At 46.5% G+C, this 6,619-nt stretch overlaps 1 pseudogene; it reads left to right on the top strand.

Annotated features, from left to right (window-relative positions):
* Positions 1-4,293: 4,293 nt before the first annotated feature.
* On the top strand, positions 4,294-5,959 carry LOC128588887 (SPATS2-like protein; annotated as a pseudogene).
* The last annotated feature ends 660 nt before the right edge of the window (positions 5,960-6,619 follow it).

Genomic DNA, 6,619 nt, shown 5'->3' on the forward strand with positions numbered 1-6,619 from the left:
CTCCGGTCCCAATCCCCATGCCCCCCAGAGGTTAACCTGGCAGGTTCTCTCTCAGACTGGTGATGTAGTATGGAGTACTACAAAAGAGAACCCTCCTTGGACCTGGTGGCCGTCCCTCACCCCAGATATTTGTGCCTTAATAGCAGGGCTAGAAAATTGGGATATCCCGATGAAACCTTTAAGGAGGTTCCATCGAGCCTTGATCATCATTTGGCAAAGCACTCGCTTACCCGAGGCTCCACATCCCAAGGCCAGTACATTGCAGACGCCCCTGGCTGTGGCAACTTGCCCGCCCAGCGCCGGATGCGACAAACGGAGTTCTATATCTGTCCCCGGGACGGGAGAACGAGAAGCCAGGCCAACAGATGCAGGGGGATAGAAAATTTCTATTGTAAGCAATGGGGATGTGAAACGACTGGGCAGGCCTCCTGGCACCCAATTTCCTCTTGGGACTTAATAACCATAAAGAGAAGCAGTACCGGGGCAGGGTCAAACCCCTTAAATATTTCCTTCACGGAGAGAGGGAAGCAAGCCCGAGATTGGACAAAAGGAAGAACATGGGGATTCCGTTTCTATATGTCAGGGTGGGATAAAGGGTTTACTTTCTTTATCAAATTAAAAATAGAGACCCCCGTCGCTGTCCAGATAGGACCCAACATCGTACTCTCAGGACAGCAGCCGCCAGCCAGGCCACCTATTTCCCCCTGTATGCCCCAGACCCCAGGGAGCACCCAATTAACTGAGGCCAGCACAGCCCCATCGCCTGCGGAACTGTCTCCCCAGGTAACATCCCCGGAGACTCCAAGCACTGGGCAGAGACTCCTTAACTTAATACAGGGGGCTTTCAATGTCCTCAATACTTCCAACCCTAATCTTACCAAATCTTGCTGGTTGTGTCTAGCCTCAGGCCCGCCCTATTATGAAGGGATCACCTTCTCAGGTATCTTCCAAAATACCACCTCCCATAATTCCTGTGACTGGGGATCCAAGATCACCCTTACAGCAGTCTCCGGGCGAGGCATTTGCCTAGGCACGATCCCCGAAAAACACCAGCATCTGTGTAATCAGACCATTAAAAACCCGTCCACCACTACCAATTATTATCTAGTGCCCCCTAAAGGAGGATGGTGGGCTTGCAGCACCGGGCTAACCCCGTGCATTTCCTCATCAGTATTTAACTCCACTGCAGACTACTGTATCCTCGTACAGTTAATACCTAGAGTTATCTACCATGAGGCGAGTTCCTTCGAGGCAGAATTCGATCTCAGACCCCGTAGACAGAAGAGGGAACCAGTCTCTATTACCCTAGCTGTCCTGATGGGTATAGGGGTGGCGGCCAGAGTAGGAACAGGAACGGCTGTGCTTGTCCAGACCCCACAATATCTTGAAGGACTGCGAGCAGCCGTAGATGAGGACCTAAAAAGCCATAGAACCATCAATCACAAAACTAGAAGAGTCACTGTCCTCTTTATCTGAAGTAGTATTGCAGAATAGACGGGGACTCGATCTCCTGTTCCTAAAAGATGGAGGGTTATGCGCTGCACTGAGAGAAGAATGCTGTTTCTATATAGATCACTCTGGCATGGTAAAAGACTCCATGTCTAAACTCAGGGAGAGACTGGAAAAAAGGCAATGAGACCGGGAGGCCCATCAAGGGTGGTTTGAAAGTTGGTACAACCAGTTCCCTTGGTTCACCACTCTCGTTTCCAGTTTAATAGGTCCCCTTATCATACTGCTTCTAATTCTTACCTTTGGACCCTGCATTTTCAACCGTATAGTCACCTTCGTCCGGGACAGAGTAAGTGCTGTACAAGTGTTAATGCTCAGACAGCATTACCAGTCTCTCCGCCGGGATGATAGCCATGAGAATGAATACATAGAGCCAGAAGTTCCATGATTAGAACTTCCCAAAAACCAAATGGGGGAATGAAGGAAAGTACTACGAAATCTAAAAAGGGGGGGGGGACCAGCCATGTAGCAGCACCTCTCGCCCCCTACCATAAGAATGTGACCTTTTGTAACTGTCCTAGGAAATAGCCCCAAGCTGAAGCAGATAACCGGTAATTGGTTCTGAGAGAAAAAAAGGCTAAGCAAATGTTTAACTGCTGATCTTAAGACAGATGAGTAATGAACCAGAGTTCTTCTTATCTGGAAAAGCCCCTGCTATGTCTGCTACCCCTCCCTACTTTGTGGTTTTTGCCTTTATAAGCTTGTAAAACCTGCTGTTCAGGGCTTGACTCCTCTGCTCCTAAAAGAGTTGCGAGTTAAGCCCCAGCATGCTGGAATAAAATCCTCTTGCTGATTGCATCAAGTGCCGTTTCTTGCGGTTGATTGGGGTCATCGTCGTTCAGGACAGATTGGGGGGTCCTGCCCCAAGTCTTTCACAAGGAATCTTCCTTACTGAGCCTTCCAAGTAGCTGGGACTACAGGCATTCACCACAATAACTGGCTAGAAAAAATTAGATGAACAAATAAGGAAATCTTTGAATGATTATTAAATTGTGCTCCAGTTATCTATTGCTTTTAACAAACTATCCAGAAATAAGGCCTTAAAACAATAACCATTATTTTACTCATAAATTTGGAAGTTGACTAGAATCAGACAGACAGGTCTCACTCGGGGTCTCTCCTGCAGTTGTCTTCAGATGGTGGCTGGTCCTGGGTCATTCTTCACTCAAAAGAACTCTGGAAAAGCTGGAACTCTGCTCTCTTCCCCTGCTTTTCTTCCCCTCTCTTTCTGTCTAAGTGATTTCCCACTTGATCTCTGTCGCGAACTAGTGCTGCAAAGGGGAGCGGACCAGAGTGGAATTGGTGGGGAATGAGGAAAATACAGCACAAGACAAGACATGGAAACAAAGGACTGAACGAGGAGGACTGACTGAGCTGATGGCTACAGCCAGCCCCAAAGCACAAAATCAGCTTTATATTATAGTATCTTTACAGGGTTGTCCAGGGGGAAGTAACATAGACAAAATGGGGAAGTAGCATAAATAAAACACATAGTTTTTGTCTTACAGTACAATATGAAGATGTAAATGACTTTAACAAAGACAAACCATCTCATTAATGGTTTCTGCTCAACCTCATTAATATATGACAAGAAGGGTAAGATCACAAGGATCTCAGCATAGTTGACAGAACAAAGGGAGAACTATGGGACTTAGTGGTTACTACTCAACTTTGTAAGCATATGACAAGGAGAAAGAAGGGAGAGATCTCAAGGATCTCAGCACAGTTAACTACAGAAAGAAAGGGCTATGTGACTTCTGGCAGAGAGAGCATGAAGAAAGGAAAAAGGCTGTTTCGGGAATGGAGGAGAAGCAGTTAGGGGGTTATTCTTTCAATGTCCCCCAGGCTGTGAGGGCTCTGCCATCTCACAGCCCCCTCTCTACTGATCTCCTCAGCAAAAACAGATTTCTTATATGGTAGCTAGAGGATCCCAGAGCAAGTGTCCCAAAAGGAACCCAGCAGAAGGTATGTGTCCTTTTTTAAGCCATTTTTAGAATTTATGTAGCATCACTTCATTTTATCTTTTGCTTTTTTTTTTTCCCCCACAACATAGCTTGATTCTCCTAGGACAGCATCACTTCATTTGAATTCTACAAATGAAGGTCCACCCGGGTCAAATGGGGGTATTCTTGGCTGTACCATTTGATGGAGGAGTGGCAAAGTAACATTATGAGAATAAGCTGTGAGGTGGAAAATATTGTTCTAGCCATTTTGAAAAATAATATTGCTACAATAGGAGATGAGCATTTGAAATTCTTTACAACATTCTCTTTATTTTTAAATATTTTGAAATTTTTACTTTTGAATTGGAAAAAAGATTAAAAGGAAATCCATGGTGTGGACGTGGAGAGAAGGGAACACTTCTACACTGCTGGTGGGAATGCAAGCTAATACTGCCTTTTTGGAAAGAAGTTTGAAGAACACTCAAGGAACTAAAAGTAGACCTACCGTTTGATCCTGCAATTCCTCTATAGACCTACCATTTGATCTTGCAATTCCTCTACTAGGTATATACCTAGATGATCAAAAATTATTTTACAACAAAGACATTTGCCCCAGAATGTTTATTGCAGCCCAATTCATAATAGCCAAGTAGTGGAAGCAGCCCAAATGCCCATCAACCCATGAATGAATTAACAAATTGTGCTATATGTATGCCATGGAATACTATTCGACCATAAAAAAGGTGGAGAGAGAGAGCTTATCTGCCTGCTGATAAAGCCTGCAGCTCCAGACTGTGCACCCAGAGCCCTGATTTGGACACCAGAAAACCTTAAAAAGGCTTATTCCACTAAAAGAAAGATGGCTGAACTGAATACTCATGTGAATGTCAAGTCAAAGATCTATGCGTTTAGATCAGTTGTCCCCAATAAAAGCAATAATGAAATAACCCTGGGGCTACAGCAGTTTGATTTTAATGTAGATAAAGCCGTGCAAGCCTTCGCGGATGGCAGTGCAGTTCAAGTTCTAAAAGAATGGAATATGACAGGAAAAAAGAAGAGCAATAAAAGGAAAAGAAGCAAGTCCATGCAGCACCCAGCCAACAAAGACGCTAAAGACAAGGTGGAGAGGCCTGACGCGGGGCCCCTGTAGCCGCAGCCGCCTCAGATGCAGAGCGGACTCATGAACGGCTGCAAGAAGGACAGCTCGTCCACTGACTGTGCCAGCAAAAAACCAGCCCTGCCCCCTGGAGATAAAAAGATCTCAATACTCGAGGAACCTTCAAAGGCACTTCGTGAGGTCACAGAAGGCAACAGACTACTGCAACATAAACTGTCCTTAGATGGGAACCCCAAACCTACACACGGAACAACAGAAAGGTCAGACGGCCTACAGTGGTCAGCTAAGCAGCCTTGTAACCTGAGAAAGCCTAAGGCAAAAACATCTCCTGTTAAGTCCAATGCCCCTCCAGCTCATCTTGAAATAAAGCCAGAAGAGTTGGCAAAGAAAAGAGGCCCAAATGTTGAGAAATCGGTGAAGGATTTGCAACGCTGCACTGTCTCCCTAATTAGTTATCGCGTCATGATTAAGGAAGGAGATCAAAACTGCCTTTGCTGAATTACACAGCCGCATCATTGACAAATAAATTTCATTAATGGCAGAAATGGATAAAGTTAAAAAAGAAGCCATGGAAATCCCGACTGCTCTTCAGAAGAAAGCAGAAGAACTAAAGAGGCTTACTGATCTAGTCGGTCAGGTGGCAGACAAGCAGCTGGCCGAACTCAGGGCAGAAATGAAGCCCTTTTGTCAGCAAGCATGAATATGATGAAGAGCTCGGGAAGGCTGCCCGATTCTCTCATGACATCGAACAGCTGAAGGCCCAAATCATGCTCTGCGGAGAAATTAAACATCCAAAGAACAACTATTCAAGAACTCCCTGCAGCTCCCTGCTGCCTCTGCTGAACGCTCACACAGCAACCTCTGGGAAACAGAGTAACTTCTCCCAAAATCATCCAATACAACAGGCCCTCTGCGGGCAAAGCAGCAAACTCCAGAATGGTGAGCAGCCTTCCCAGCACCACCGACCCCTCTCACCAGCCACGCCAGCTAACAAGCAGAATGGGTCTTCTAGCCAAAGACGAAGATTTAATCCACAGTATCACACAGGCTAAATTGGCCTGCCAAGTCCCAGGGCGGTGGAAACGAAGCTGATCCTATGGGGAAGGGCAACGCCCGCCACAAACACAGGAGACAGCTGCACAAGGGCTTCTGTCCCCAGAACAAGGCAGCACCAAAAATCAAGAGGCCCCCTTGGGAACGAAGTCCCCTGAGGCCCCAGCCTATTCTGAAAAGCCCGGAAGAAGGCAGTGCGCTACAGACACCTCCAAGGCCAGCCCTTCTCGGTAACGTGGGGGGGGGGGTCTCACAGGGCAATCTCTGCCCCAGGAGAATAGAAGTCTCTACAGACACCACAGTCCTCTCAGTCCCTGCTGTGACGTGAGTAGCCTGAGCTAGGAGAGAAAAGAGCAGTTTTCACTCACTCTGGTGCCCTGCCCGAGGTGCTGACCCAATTAGCTGCCACAAAGGAGGCAATCAGAATATACAAATCCTGAATGGTCATGTCATCCTCTCTTTTTTTTTTCTTTTTGTAGAGACAGAGTCTCACTTTATGGCCCTTGGTAGAGTGCCATGGCCTCACACAGCTCACAGCAACCTCCAACTCCGGGCTTAAGCGATTCTCTTGCCTCAGCCTCCCGAGTAGCTGGGACCACAGGCGCCCGCCACAATGCCTAGCTATTTTTTGGTTGCAGTTCAGCCGGGGCTGGGTATGAACCAACCACCCTAGGTATATGGGGCCAGCGCCTTACCGACTGAGCCACAGGCGCCGCCCGTGTCATCCTCTCTTTAATCATTTTTACTAATTCTAATAATCAGCTTTAGCTTGCTTCATAATTTTCATGGCTTTGCTTCATCTGTTGACGCTTTGTCTTATCTCATCAAGACTTTGCAGCATTTTAGCCAGGCAGTATTTGCTCATTTGTTAGGAAAATTGAGATGTGGCTGAAGAGCAGAGGCTAAGTTAGCAACCTATGTTGTAGCCGTGATGTCAGGCTATTAATCGTCTTTAGAGAGTTAATGTTTAAAAAAAGAAGAAGAGAGTCAAAGGGGG

This window comes from Nycticebus coucang, chromosome 1, assembly GCF_027406575.1.
Source record: "Nycticebus coucang isolate mNycCou1 chromosome 1, mNycCou1.pri, whole genome shotgun sequence".
NCBI lineage: Eukaryota > Metazoa > Chordata > Mammalia > Primates > Lorisidae > Nycticebus > Nycticebus coucang.